Source organism: Mustelus asterias, chromosome 24, assembly GCF_964213995.1.
Source record: "Mustelus asterias chromosome 24, sMusAst1.hap1.1, whole genome shotgun sequence".
NCBI classification, from domain to species: Eukaryota; Metazoa; Chordata; class Chondrichthyes; order Carcharhiniformes; family Triakidae; genus Mustelus; species Mustelus asterias.
In genome coordinates this window covers 12,422,888-12,438,281 of record NC_135824.1, presented here as the reverse complement: position 1 = coordinate 12,438,281, position 15,394 = coordinate 12,422,888, and the positions used below count along the sequence as shown (strand labels likewise).

Below are 15,394 nucleotides of genomic sequence, written 5' to 3'. Positions count from 1 at the left end.
CCAGAGACCCAATGCAATGCTCTGAGGACCTGGGTTTGAATCCCACCATGGCAGATGGTGAAACTTAAATTCAATTTTTAAGAAAGCAGTGTTGTGGTTATCACATTTGCCTGATACGCAGAAGGTCCCCGGTTCGAAACCAGGCAGAAGCATTTGTACATACTTTGGGGTGGCACAATGGCACAGTGGTTCACACTGGTGCCTCACAGCGCCGGGGACCTGGGTTCAATTCTGGCTTGGGTCACTGTTTGAGTGGAGTTTGCACATTCCCCACCTATCTGCGTGGGTTTCCTCTGGGTGCTCCGGTTTCCTCCCACACTCCAAAAATGTGCAGGTTAGGTTGATTGGCCATGCAAAATTGCCCCTTAGTGTCAGGGAATTAGCAGGGTAAATATGTGAAGTTATGGGGATAGGCCCTGATGGGATTATGGTCGGTGCAGATTCGATGGGTCAAATGGCCTCCTTCTGCACTGTAGGGATTCTATGAATCTATGAATCTATGAAATCTGGAAAGTCTAATGATGACCATGAAACCATAGTCAATTGTCGTAAAAACCCATCTGGTTCACTAATATCCTCTAGGGAAGGAAATCTGCCACCCTTACCTGGTCTGGCCTACATGTGACTCCAGAACTGCAGCACTGTGGTTGACTCATCAATGTCACTCAGAGAAGCCACTCAGCTCAAGGGCAATTAGGGATGGGCACTAAATGCTTGCCCAGCACATCCTGTGAATGAATAAAAAAGAACTATCCACAATGGATAGGGTGGAGGCGGAGAGATTCTTTCCACTTAGTAAGGAAGTTAAAACTAGAGGACACAGCCTCAAAATAAAGGGGGGTCGGTTTAAGACAGAGTTGAGGAGGAACTTCTTCTCCCAGAGGGTGGTGAATCTCTGGAATTCTCTGCCCACTGAGGTGGTGGAGGCTACCTCGCTGAATATGTTTAAAGCGCGGATGGATGGATTCCTGATCGGTAAGGAAATTAAGGGTTATGGGGATCAGGCGGGTAAGTGGTACTGATCCACGTCAGATCAGCCATGATCTTATTGAATGGCGGGGCAGGCTCGAGGGGCTAGATGGCCTACTCCTGCTCCTATTTCTTATGTTCTTATGTTCTTAATTGTACAGAAAAGCTTTTCCCTGGTGCCATGTTAGTAAAGTTTGCTTTGGTCCCTGAAGATACATTTCCTTAACTAACAATCACCCTCAAAGGAAGAAATTTCATATACAAAAATGAACTTAATGAGGATGTCTATTAAACAATATTTAGATTTGTTCTCAACCCTAAGGTTTACATGCCTAAATAAAATGATCTCCTTGGTAACCTGGTGACAAAAAAGTTTGATATTTCTTTCTGACTGAATTTCAGTGGGAAGGCAATTCTTATGACACTAGTATTGAAGTTCGAGTAGGCATCCACCAGCCTTTCTGTTTTTCATTAAAGTTATCAGCTACCATTGACCAGAAAAATGTCCTATAGCTGGCACTTCTGCTTGCTAATAAGACTTGGAATCCGTACAAGTTATTTTCCTTACACAATTAACGCCCAGCCCCTATCCCTTCCCACCCCACAGCACCCCCCACCCCCTCACCCTTTCCACCTGCAGTACATGAATGGAAGGCTTGCTGTCTTAGGCTGACTTAATTAAAAGTTGTTGTGAGTAATGCCTTGTGACAATCTAATCCACATCAACTGACTCTACAAAGCTTTCTCCTGAAGATCTCTGCTTCCCAGTTGTGTCGAACTCCTAGCGGAACCTGGTGCCTTCCTTTGCCTGAGTACTGTGAGCTAACCACTCTCTTCTGTACCCGGTGAGTGACAAGGATTTCTAAATATCCAATGGGTTTACTCAACCTTATCAAATCGAACTTGGGGGCACTTTTATCAGTTTGGCAAAGGAACCTGTTGATGATTCCAGGTAAAATAGATACATTATGTTGTAAGCACGTCGGGAGTGAATGGATAAGCTTTGCATTAATTGTGTAATAAATACAGTGCTTAATCAAAATGCTTAAAATCATTGGAAACCGGTGGATACTGCAAGTCTGGTATAGTGCCAGAAAATGTTAGAAATAGACAGCAGATCTCTTAGGGAACAAATATTTTCAATGTTAAAGTTCAAGCTCTTCATGGAACAGATGGAGTCCCACCTGAAACCTTTCTCTTTCAGGTACAGAGTGATTTGCTCATGTATTTTCAGCATTGTACATCTCAGATTTCCAGCATTCATAGGTTTACTTTATCCCTCCATCTTTCCTCTTTTCACTAAAGCGTATTCTGGGCCATCTATCAGTTCAAACAGATGCTCTCGGAATGTACTGGTGCTATTCTGCATTTTTTAAGACTCCAACAATACCTTACTTGTGAATCTGCTTCGCCTGTGCGTGGCTGAATCCTGTGACCTACAAAAAAAGTGCTTTGAACTACCGAGTAACAGAAAAAGTCTTGTAGGAATCGCAGTTTACTTACTTTCTAGCAAAGTAAGAAGCCTCACAATACCAGGTTAAAGTCCAACAGGTTTATTTGGAATCACGAGCTTTCGGAGCGCTGCTCCTTCATCAGGTGAGTGATCAGGTTTATCAGGTGAGTCATCACCTGATGAAGGAGCAGTGCTCCGAAAGCTCGTGCTACCAAATAAGCCTGTTGGACTTTAACCTGGTGTAGTGAGACTTCTTACCATGCTTACCCCAGTCCAACCCCGGCATCTCCACTTCTAGGAAAATCACTTTCATCTGGGGCCTTTGATTCAATGTTTGATTGGATTGTTGCTCATTTATCTGCAACGTGGTAATGTTTAGTAATGTGGGAATTAATATTATAATTATAAATCTGCTATATATCATTCATGTGATGTAAGATAAAATATTGCTAAATATATTACTAAAACCGTCAGGCGAAGCATTCAATGTGATTAGTAAATGGTGATTGTAATGTTTTGTGTCTGATTAAAGTTCCTCAAATCTTGTCTCAGTGGCTGAAGTGATTAGATACAATAGAGATGTTAAAAGCCATTCTAAAACTCAGGTTGAGTACATAGTATGACAGGAAGGATGGCTGTGGCACAATGCTATGATGGACCAGCAGGTTTCCAGCATCATTCCCCAGTACTGAGTTAACTGTGGCCAGCCTCGTGTGGTAGAATGGTCGCTACAATTGGTCTCAAAACCTGTGGGCTAGGGAGTGGGGGAAAAAAGTCAAGAGTCCAGCTCGTTGTCTGTGAGCCCTGCTGGAACGTACAAATTGTGAATATTAGCCAATCATAGAATCCCTACAATGCAGAAGGCGGCCATTCGACCCATCGAACCTGCACCAACAATCCCACCCAGGCCCTATCCACGTAAGTCCATGTACTTATCCTACTCATTGCCCTGACACTAAGGGGCAATTTACCATGGCCAATCAGCCTAAGCCACACATCTTTGGAGTGTGGGAGGAGACCGGAGCACCAGGAGGAAAACCACACAGGCACGGGGAGAATGTGCAAACTCCACACAGACAGTAACCTAAGGTCAGAATTGAACCTAGATCACTTGAGCTGTGAGGTAACAGTGTTAAACACGGTGCCACCATGCTGCCCTTTGCTTCTCGGTGACATTTTCTGTGATTTAGTAATTCGCAGGCACTAACTTGACCTTTTGGCACAGGTACTGACAGCTGGCACTTGTCAGACATCTTACCTGAAAGAGTCAGTCAGTCCCTTGAAAAGAAAGTATGCGAATTCATCAAATAGGAAATTACAATCTAATATACTTAGTTAACAGGAAAATATTAAACTGTAATACATTTGTCTATTTGCTGCAAAATCACTATAATTGTATAATTTTACAGAAGTGTTTACTATTGGTTGGATGTTTGGATGAGTGACTTCTGTAGATCCATGTTAGTAGAAAATTAGAATATTATTGTTGATACCTTTGGGGATTTAACCTAAAGAGGGAGGCATGGTGGCACTGCTGCCTCACAGCACCAGGGACCCGGGTTCAATTCCAGTCTCGGGTGACAGCCTGTGTGGAGTTTGCACATTCGCCCTGTAGTCTGCGTGGTTTCCTCTGGGTGCTCCGGTTTCCTCCCACACGCCAAAGATGTGCGGCTTAGGTGGATTGGCCATGCTAAATTGCCCCTTAGTGTCAGGGGGATTAGCAGGGTAAATACGTGGGGTTACGGGGATGGGGCCTGGATGGAATTATTGTCGGTGCAGGCTCGATGGGCCGAATGCCCTCCTTCTACATTGAAGGGATTCGATGATCTGTGACAGATCAGGGGGACAGAAGGATGTAACATGCACGAGAATACATTGCAGTTCTAGGATACAAGTGCCGAGGTGCGGGTACGATTCGCCTATTCTGTTAAGTTGGTATTCTCAGCATTGCTGCTTTAGAAGGTTGGCTAGTGGAGAGTTAACAGATCCTGATGCTAAGGACGTCACTCTACTTTTCCACTGCATGGATTTGTCCTGTAAGTTTAACCAGAATTGCCGGAGAACTGGATTATTTTAGCATGGATTTTCATTTAAGTTTTTAAATTTATTTTAAAATGTATTCTAATAAAGTATCTGTGTATATATAATCACAAAACGCTAATATAGTCACAGGTGATATAATGACAGCATACTGTTCATCTTGTATATACATTGTAGAACTATTAATGGTTACATCACCAGAGTGTCAACACCCTTTGAGGCATGCTTGGGAAACTGATACTTTTTTTAAAAAAATGCATTAATAAAGAGCAGGGTTTAATGATGTTACTTACCTGGAGTGTGGCGACTAGGGGATTTTCACAGTAACTTCATTGCAGTGTTAATGGAAGCCTACTTGTGACACTAATAAATAAACTAAACTAAACTAAATCTCCAAGAGGCATTCTTGGATTTGAACAAATAGTCTAGGCCGAGACTTCAGTGCAGCACTGAGGGAGTGTTGGATTAAATAAATTGTGATCTTCGGTGAGCTAAAAAAAACCAGTCTCATCTGTGTTTTTCGGTGGATGTTAAAGATTCCGTGGGTTCACAAAGCAGCAGGAAGTTCACCCAGTGTTTTAGGTGACAACCCCTCTCTCCTCCAAAACAGATTAGCTGATCATTCAGTGTATTTGCTGTTGGAATGATTTATCTGAGCATTTGCCTCGATAACATTGATAGCATACTTAAAACATAACTCACAGGTTGTAAAGTTAGACAAAAGAAACGAGTATTTTAGCTCCTTTTCACACCCAGTAGGTTTTGATGCCCCAAATGTCATGTGAGGTGATTTTGGCATGGTGGCACAGTGGTTAGCACCGCTGCCTCACAGCGCCAGGGGCCTGGGTTCGATTCCTACCTCGGGTAACTGTCTGTGCGGAGTCAGCATGTTCTCCCCATGTCTGCGTGGGTTTCTTCTGAGTGCTCCAGTTTCGTCCCACAGTCCAAATGACATGCTGGTTAGGTGCATTGGCCATGCTAAATTTTCCATCAGTGTACCCGAACAGGTGCCAGAGTGTGACGACTAGGGAATTTTCACAGTAACGTCACTGCAGTGTGAACGTAAGCCTACTTGCGACACTAATAAATAAACTTTAAACTTAAACTTATAAATCCAAATTATTTCTTTTATCTCTAATGTTGGCAGAAAATTGTCAAATTTCAACATGTAAATGTGAAGAAACAAGATTAATTTGCAGGTTTTGGTTTTCCCTCAAGGCAGACAGGTTAAAATGTTTTTTTTTCTAATTGTTGTGACCTATAGCCAGGTTGAAGACAGTGTGATAAGGGCTTCTAAAAGTGAAAGAAGAATTAACAGCTGAAAATCTGAGAATACAGTAAAGAGACAGAGACAGGATAAAAGATCCAATATCAGTGAAAATGGAACCAAAGTTTTGCAACTTCAGCAATGAATGGAGGGGGAGGGATTTGGTGGGGGGACTTGGGTCAGGATGAGGATGGTCCATTGGTGATTGACTCTGAAACAACATCTGGATCACTGGATGAGCAGAAATGTATCCTCTTTTCCCGTACTCTCAAGGTAACAGGACTCTGGTGGAATATAATTCTCTATATGGAGACTGATAGGTGTTGCTACCATACTGGGTACTCTCTCCTGGTTTGATCTGAATCTATTGTCATGAGAATGTAGGAGTAGCCTGTGCAGAGGCCCATCAAGTCACACTGACTCTCGGACAGAGCATCTTTCTCAGGCCCGCCATCCCCCGCTATCCCTGTAACCCCGTTCATTCACCCCTCTAATCCCCCGAACCTACACATCTTTGGGCAGTAAGGAACAATTTAGCATGGCTAATCCACCTTAACCTGCACATCTTTGGACTGTGAGAGGAAACCAGAGTAGGAGGAATGCCATGCAGACACGAAGAGAATGTGCAAACCCCATACAGACAGTCACCCAAGGCCGGAAATGAACCCGGGTCCCTGGCGGTGTGAGGCAGCTGTGCTAACCACTGTGCCACCATGCCGCCAATACTGAAATAATGGAGCTGATAGCGACTATATTTCGCAATTCTCATCATGTGCTGTGGAATGATATTATTAGCTTGGCACGCTGACTATACATGTATACCTACACGTGATAACAAATCATTTTGGAATAACAATACGACATAACAACAATTTTATAGACTCCCTGCTTGTAACTTCTAAAACAGTTTGTGGCAGTCAACTCCACAATTCCAGCCACCCTCTATATAAACAACTTTCTCTAATTTCCACTTTCAGTCTTAATGAGATTATTTTATAATTCTTATTCCTTGAGTATATTCCCATACCTTGGCAGCCACTTCTCTCGAAAGGCCACCATTGATGAGGAGATCCAACACGGAATCAACTGTGGGTGATTGACAGTAAAGACCTCTGCAAGTCAACAGAAGTCCTATTGTACAGAGCAATTGTCATCACCACTCTCCGGTATATACTGTGTTACAGCAACATGTAAGAGTGCTGGAGAAACTCCACCATCAAACTCTCCGCTGCATGCCCCAGATTCAAAGGGAGGACAGTTGAACAAACATTAGTGTCCTTCTTGAAGCCAGCTCTACAACACTCAGGTAAAACTCCTGCAAAATCAACCACGCTGGACTGGACACTGTGTTCAGATGGCTGGGAAGTGTCTCCCCGACCAAGTCCTGTTTTTTTCAACTGTCAAATGGTCAGCGCCTTGTCAGCACCCACAGTCCCACAAATGCCAACCAGCTTGCCACAAACACAGTCGGAAGATCTCAAAGTGCAGCAGTGTTGGCATGAATGACTGGGAGGAGCTACCAACAGTTCAAAATGGCGCCAACTTGTCCATCAAGCTGCACTGTGCTTTTAAGTCCAAATGCCTTGATGACGAGGCAGAGCGGTGACAGAGAAGGAAAGAAAAGGAAGCAAGGATCCCACTACCATGTGGCATGTTCTGCCCCATATGTATCCAAAGGTCTGCGAGTCGAGAATGATGGGGGTCATGAAGACTCATGGCAGAAATCCGTGATGATGTGGAAATGCCGGCGTTGGACTGGGGTAAACACAGTAAGGAGTCTAACAACACCAGGTTAAAGTCCAACAGGTTTATTTGGTAGCAAACGCCACTAGCTTTCGGAGCGCTGCTCCTTCGTCAGATGGAGTGGAAATCTGCTCTCATAAAACCAAGATTGTCGTTTTTTTGAGAGCAGATTTCCACTTCATCTGACGAAGGAGCAGCGCTCTGAAAGCTAGTGGCATTTGCTACCAAATAAACCTGTTGGACTTTAACCTGGCGTTGATAGACTCCTTACAGAAATCCGTGACCCATAGATGTCGCTCTCGAATGGAGGGACAACTGACACAGATATGCACACACCGTGAGGATTAAATAACACAGAAATATTAATTGGATTACTGTAGGCTATGTGAGAGCAAGTTAGCAGATTGGCCTTTTAAAGAATACCAGTCTTGGGATATGGATGTTGTTGGCAAGGTTGGTTGGCATTTGTTGCCCATCAATCATTGTGGAGGCCTTCGCCTTGAAGTGTTCAAGTCTGCGTTGTAAAGATGCTCCCACAATGCCATTCAGCTGTGAGTGGCAGTAAAACACAACTAAGTATTCAGAGAGATTGCAAGACAATCGGCAATAAGAGAAAGTCGGAATCACAAGCTAAAAAAGGCAGCTGAGTGTGGTCACCCTCTCCTGTGTTAATTCTGGCATTGTTTCAAGTGGCATTTTCGGAACAACAAAACTTATTTCTAAAATAATTGACTAGGAAACAGTTTACAGTCTCTGATATCCTTTCCCCAGATTCTCTCCTGACACATCATGTTTAGGGAAGTATCAAATGACATTTCGGAAATGGACCTGACTCTTTCTGACCCCTTCCTGAGATTAAAGCCAATTCTCGGAGCATTTCCAGTTGACAGCAATTTCCACTTTAGAAGATAATATTTGAATGAAATGAGTTTAATTGAAAGGAAAATCTGGAATATTTCACAAAGCAGCATGACTGCAGCAGTGGACATAGAAACCCTACAGTGCAGAAGGAGGCCATTCGGCCCATCGAGTCTGCATCAGCTGCAATCCCACTCAGGCCTTATCCCCGTAACCCCACGTATTTACCCTGCTAGTCCCTCTGACACTAAGGGACAATTTAGCATGGCCAATGCACCTAACCTGCACATCTTTGGACTGTGGGAGGAAACTGGAGCACCCGGAGGAAACCCACACAGATACGGCGAGAATGTGCAAACTCCACAAAGACAGTGACCCAAGCCAGGAATTGAACCCAGGTCCCTGGAGCTGTGAGGCAGTGCTAACCACTGTGCCACCGTGCCGTCCCAAAATGAAAGTGATGTACAGTAATCAGGAGCGTGTCGAATCCAAGACAATCAGGAGTGGACAAAACACAGTGATCAGTGGATCTAGAGAAATCAGGGAGGACTGGATCTAGAGGGATCAGTGGTGGACTGGGTCCAAAGCAATCAGAGGTTGATTGCGTCCAGAGGGGTGAATGGGATCTAGAGCAAATGGGGTGGACAGGTTCACAGTTACCAAGGGTGGACCAGATCTAGAGTAATCGGGGAGGATTGGATCCACTGTAAGAAATTCTTTGGTATTTTCATGGAGTAAGATGAGCAGTGATAATCTAGAATCACTGACACATAAAGCAAGGTATTTGAGAATTCTCCTGGTCTCCCATATGGCCAGTTACGCATCACTGTGATGTAGCATCAACCTCAATCTTACAGAAGTGTTTAACAAAGAAAGACTTTCCAAACTCAGAACATTGAAATGATTCCTAAATCAAGTTCTACAAACATTTGAATTCATGAACTGAATAGCATTACCTCTCAAAGAGGGACCTTGTTTTTGATGTGGAGGTTGGTGTTTCCTCACCCATGAAATCATTACCTTGCCTTATGAGATCTTGAGCTGGGTTCTAAACTCACACATTCCTGGAGGGAATTGCACCAAGATCACTGGGCTGGGAGAGTGGGAATTAAGCAGAAACAGCATTCTTATCTCCCACCATTTTAATGAAGAACAGGCACAGGAGGGTTACCCGTCACTTTTAGGCTAGGGCTCGCACTGTACAACAATGGAATACCGCAGACCAACAATGTCATTTATGCTGCAATGTCATTTTACTATCTTTATTTGGGAGATCCACATGAGACCAAATCACTTGGAGGTGACATGGTGGCGCCGTGGTTAGCACTGCTGCCTCACAGCGCCAGGGAACCAGATTCAATTCCGGCCTCAGATCACTGTCTGTGTGGAGTTTGCACGTTCTCCCCGTGTCTGTGTGGATTTCCTCTGGGTGCTCCGGTTTCCTCCCATTCTCCAAAGATGTGCGGGTTAGTTGTATTGGCTTTGCTGATTTTCCCCTTAGTGTCCCAAAATGTGTAGGTTAGGGGAATTAACGGGGTAAATACGTGGGGTTATAGGGATAGGGCCTGGCTGGGATGCTGTGTTGGAGAGTCGGTGCAGACCTGATGGACCAAATGGCCTCCCTCTGCACTGTGGGGATTCTGTGATTCTATGACAGAGATTGTGGAGTGACATGAAGAGGCCAAGGTCAGTTTAGCAAGTTCTATTTTCTGTGGAATCTTTGTGAACTAGAAGCAGGCGTTCTGCCCAAGAACCTTGCAAAGAACCTTGAGGCTCCAGACAGACTTGTCCCTCCCTCCCATCATCAGAATCAGTTGGCAAACCATCTCCCCAGTGCCAGCTTTATGCCGGCTGGAGACCAATGTCCTCAGATGTCCGAACCAGTTGTTGCTGCAGTCCCTGATTCCCACCAGTTTTGGGTAAGAGATTGTCTTGCCCTGGTGCTAAAATGGCCAGGACCTCATGCTGAACACCGTACAAAGGTTCCCTCCTGTCCCATGCCCCTACTGCCCTGAACTTCCCCTCAATTTAAAATCGATCTTGGCTTTGTATTGTTTTTCCTTCTGGGGAATTATGGGAAAAAGCTACTCTCTTATAATTCCTTAGGCCTGGCCTCTCCATTGATTGAGTGGCTGGGTGAGTTTAACTGTTCCTCTTCTGTGCTAATCTTTTCAAGAAGAAATTGCACATAGCTCTTGAGGCTAAAGGGATCAAGGGATATGGGGTGAAGGTGGGATCAGGATATTAAATCTGATGATCAGCCACGAATGGCGGAGCAGGCTCGAATGGCCTACCCCTGCTTCTATTTTCGATGTTACAGGGGCTGATTTTTTATGGGCTTATTTAGCTTCTTTCTCTCCATATCCTTTACTCCTTACAAATAATGATTCAGTATCTTCTTCAATGCTGCATTGAATTCCACATTGTTCCTTTCTTGTGGTAAGCATTCCATATTCTGATAACACTTATCATGATAAAGGTTTTTTCTTATCTCCCCTTTATGTATCCAGTGATTATCTTGACATGAGAATCTCTTATGCTTGATCTTCCTAGTGAAATAATCTATGTATGTGTTTGCTTTACCAATGCCTTTCATCACTGAGTTACAATAGTTGGCTGGTTATATCTTTTATCTCACTGTGTGTAACTATGGCTGCACAGTGGGCCACCACTTCTGGGAGGAAGTTAATGAGTAAAACCCAACCTGGCAGACAGGGCATTTACCTAGCTGGGCAGCATTGACCAAGGCTCATCACAGAATCTCTACAGTGCAGAAGGAGGCCATTCGGCCCATCGAGTCTGCACCGACAATGATCCCACCCAGGCCCTATCCCTGTAACCCCATATATTTACCCTGCTAATCCCTCTGACACTATTGAACAATTTAGCACGGCCAATCAACCTAACCCACACATTTTTAGAGTGTGGGAGGAAACCGGAGCACCCACGCAGACATTGGGAAAACGTGTAAACTCCACATGGACAGTAACCTGAGACTGGAATTGAACCAGGGTCCCCTGGTGCTGTGAGGCCTGGGTGGGATTATTGTCAGTACAGGCTCGATGAGCTGAATGGCCTCTTTCTGCACTGTAGGGATTCTATGATTCTATAAATCTGGAATTTTAAAAAGTCTCATTAATAACAATCATGAAACTACTGGATTGTTATAAAAACCCATCACATTGACTTTAGGGAAGGAAACCTGCCATCCTTACCTGGTCTGGTCTACATGTGACTCCAGACTCACAGCAATGTTATTGACTCTTAACTGTCCTCTGAAATGGTCTAGCAAGCCACTCAGTTGTATTAAATTGCTGCAGAGACTGTGGGTGTATCTGTGGGCACATGGACTGCAGCGGTTCAAGAAGGTGGCAGCAAGGGCAATTGGGAATGGGCAATAAATGCTGGCCAAGGCGGTGACACCCACATTCCAGAAATGAATAATAAAAAAATGTTTATAAAAATACAATTCCACCAGCTTGTGAATTGGATTAAATTCCAGTCACTTGTAATCCTTTTCAAATGTTTATGACACTCAAACAGAAAGAATTCCTCCTTTAAAAAAAGCTCAGACACTCTGCTCCATTCAATTGCTGGTATCAGTGTGTCACTCTGCACTGATTAGCTCTGTTTTGCTGTTCCGGTTAGCTGTGTAGTGTGTTTGTGCCGGCCAATCACATTTTACCAGATTACTCCGTAACCTTTACAACACTAATGACTTTTTATTGCTGGGAATGCAGCAACAACATGGCTGGTTTATGACCTGCATTTTATTTCTCCCTACCAGTTTCCCACCTGTCTCTACTCGCCTGATGAATCATAGAATCCCGACAGTGTAAAAGGAGGCCATTCGGCCCAGCGAGTCTGCACCGACCGCAATCCCACCCAGTCCCTCTTCCCATAACCCCACATATTTATCCTGCTAATCCCCCTGCCATTAGGGTCAATTTAGTATGGTCAATCCACCTAACCCGCACATCTTTGGACTGTGGGAGGAAACCGGAGCACCAGGAGGAAACCTACGCAGATATGGGGGAGAATGTGCTAACTCCACACAGTCACCCCAAGCCGGGTATCGAACCCAGGTCCCTGGCGCTGTGAGGCAGCAGTGCTAACTAGTGTGCCACCATTCCGCCTGTGATGGCACCAATATATGATTAGATTTGGCTCTGTATGTCTGTAGAATCCTTGCTCCCTAAGTGCTTTTCTGTTCAACTGTGAAGGTCATCACAGCAGGGCATCCCCATCCCCTGTCCTTGCTTTTCATCCACAAAGATGCTCACTTTCCATTGGGAATCACTGGGATGACAGCTAATTACTGGGACCCTGGACATCTTTCCTCTTCCTCGTGAGGGGTATAGAGCCCGACAGAAGGATCAGTTACAGTCCTGAAGTAACATTGCTGAGAAGATTTAGTTTTTGCAGAATTTTTTTATTTTCAATCATAATTTGTATATCGCAGGTTAATATGCCTGATTTTCTGTGATCCATGTAATTTACCAAATTGCTTCAGTTTAAGTATGAATCTCACCTGCCTCAATTTGAATAATCTGGAGACAGAAGGAGACAGGAATGTGCAGAGTAGCAGATAATAGAATTGTCATTCTAAGATATATTTTAAATGACAATTCTGTTCCATCACTGTTATACAATTCCCCAAAGTCATACTGTTAGCGGAGTGTAACAAGAGTATACTTGTAGTAAAAACGTTCAGTCGCCACAGTCCCAGATGACCATAGGCTGCTCTCCCCCTCAAAGGGGGAGACTGGTTGGAATGCACTACCTGGGAAGGTGGAAGAGGCGAGATGCCTCACATCCTTTAACAAATACCTGGATGAGTACTTGGCACACCATAACATTCAAGGCTATGGGCCAAGTGCTGGCAAGTGGGATTAGGTGGGCAGGTCAGAGCATTTCATGCGTCGGTGCAGACTCGATGGGCCGAAGGGCCTCTTCTGCACTGTAGTATTCTGTGATTCTGGTGATGATTTAACCTGAGGATTACCGCACCTCAGGAAGATGGAAAAGGCAAGCCTTCATGAATAACCTCAGCCTGTACAGGAATTGAACCCATGCTGTTGGCATCATTCTGCATTATGAACCAGTCATCCAGCCGACTGGGCTAACCAGCCCACAAGACTTGTAGTGAGTAAACACTGTATAGCACAGTAGAGTCCAGCTAAACACAGAGGCAAGGCTTATACTGAGTAACTCGTAACGGTGTGGTAAGTTAGAGAGTGTTACAATTGAAAACCTTAAAATGAGGGTCAGGTTTAGAAGCACAACTCATAATAATTGAGAACCGGATGATCTATTGTGTTAATTTCATTCCTTGTTCTCCATTATACGTAACAATACTGTATTCAATTCAGCATAATATCATTTTTGATCATTAATTTGGTCATTAATCCCAATGAATGAGAGGGGATCTCAATGAAATATATAAAATTCTGCTAGGGGTGGACAGGCTGGGTGCAGGAATGATGTTTCCTCTGACCAGGAGGGGTGTGGAACAAGGGGTCACAGTCTCAGGGTACAGGATGGGCCATTTAGAACTGAGATGAGGAGAACATTATTCATTCAGAGGGTGGTGAACCTGTGGAATCCACGACCACAGAAGGGTATGGAGGTCAAATCAGTGAATATTTTTAAGAAAGAAATGGATAGATTTTTGGACTGTAAAAATGTCAAGAGGTATGGGGAGGATGCGGGATTATGGGTGCTGAGATAAAGGATCAGCCGTGATCATATTAAACTGCAGAGCAGGCTCAAAGGGCTGAATAAGACCATAAGATGTAGGAACAGAAGTAGGCCATTCAGCCCATCGAGCTTCCTCCGCCATTCAATGAGATCATGACTGATCTGAAATGAGAATCCTTAACTCCACTTTCCTGCCTTATCCCCATAATAAGAAGTTTAACAACGCCAGGTTAAAGTCCAACAGGTTTATTTGGTAGCAAAAGCCACACAAGCTTTCGGAGTCCCAAGCCCCTTCTTCAGGTGAGTGGGAATTCTGTTCACAAACAGGGCATATAAAGACACAAACTCAATTTGCATGAATAATGGTTGGAATGCGAATACTTACAGTTAATCAAGTCTTTAAGATACAAACAATGTGAGTGGAGAGAGCATCAAGACAGGCTAAAGAGATGTGTATTGTCTCCAGACAGGACAGCCAGTGAGACTCTGCAGGTCCAGGCAAGCCACACAAGCCTGGACCTGCAGAGTCTCACTGGCTGTCCTGTCTGGAGACAATACACATCTCTTTAGCCTGTCTTGATGCTCTCTCCACTCACATTGTTTGTATCTGAAAGACTTGATTAGCTGTAAGTATTCGCATTCCAACCATTATTCATGCAAATTGAGTTTGTGTCTTTATATGCCCTGTTGGTGAACATAATTCCCACTCACCTGAAGAAGGGGCTTGGGGCTCCGAAAGCTTGTGTGGCTTTTGCTACCAAATAAACCTATTGGACTTTAACCTGGTGTTGTTAAACTTCTTACTGTGTTTACCCCAGTCCAACGCCGGCATCTCCACATCATTATCCCCATAACCCATGCTTCCTTACTGATTGAAATCTTATCTATCTCAGCCTTGAACATATTTAATGACCCAGTCTTTACAGCATTCTGTGGTAAAAAAATTCCAAAGATTCACTACCCTCTGAGAGAAGAAAGTCCTTCTCATCTCCGTCTAAAATGGTTGACCCCTTACTCTGAGATTATGCCCTCTGGTCCTAGGCTCTTTCACCTCTTGGCATCTACCCTCTCAAACCCTCTGAGAAACCTATGGGTGCGATTTACCACGCAACCCACTGCGTATTTCACGGTGATAGGAGGCAGCCTGCCCTGGGCCAGCGACAGGATCTTCTGGTCAACGGGGTTTCCCGTTGAATACACCACTGTGAAACCCATGGCACGGGTACATCATTGGCAGGACTGAAAGATCCTGCTGGCATGAGCGACCGGAAAGTTCCAGCGTATATATCTCACTAAGATTGCCTTTCATTCTTCTAAACTCCAATGAGTGCAGGTCCGACCTACTCATAAGAAGATACCTCTGT

General features: G+C 44.3%; 1 protein-coding gene across 4 annotated transcripts in view; it reads left to right on the top strand.

The window, feature by feature from the left end:
* The window catches only part of LOC144511210 (retinaldehyde-binding protein 1-like), a 79,387-nt gene that overhangs the window by 36,278 nt on the left and 27,715 nt on the right, over positions 1-15,394 (top strand). The window contains exon 1 of one of the 4 annotated variants that reach the window (XM_078241303.1): positions 13,509-13,555. The exons of 2 other annotated variants lie outside the window; for them this stretch is intronic. The gene's annotated coding sequence lies outside the window, so the exon portion shown is untranslated. Of the gene's footprint in view, positions 1-13,508; positions 13,556-15,394 lie in introns of those variants that run through there. One more of the 4 variants, XM_078241306.1, reaches the window with a different exon arrangement.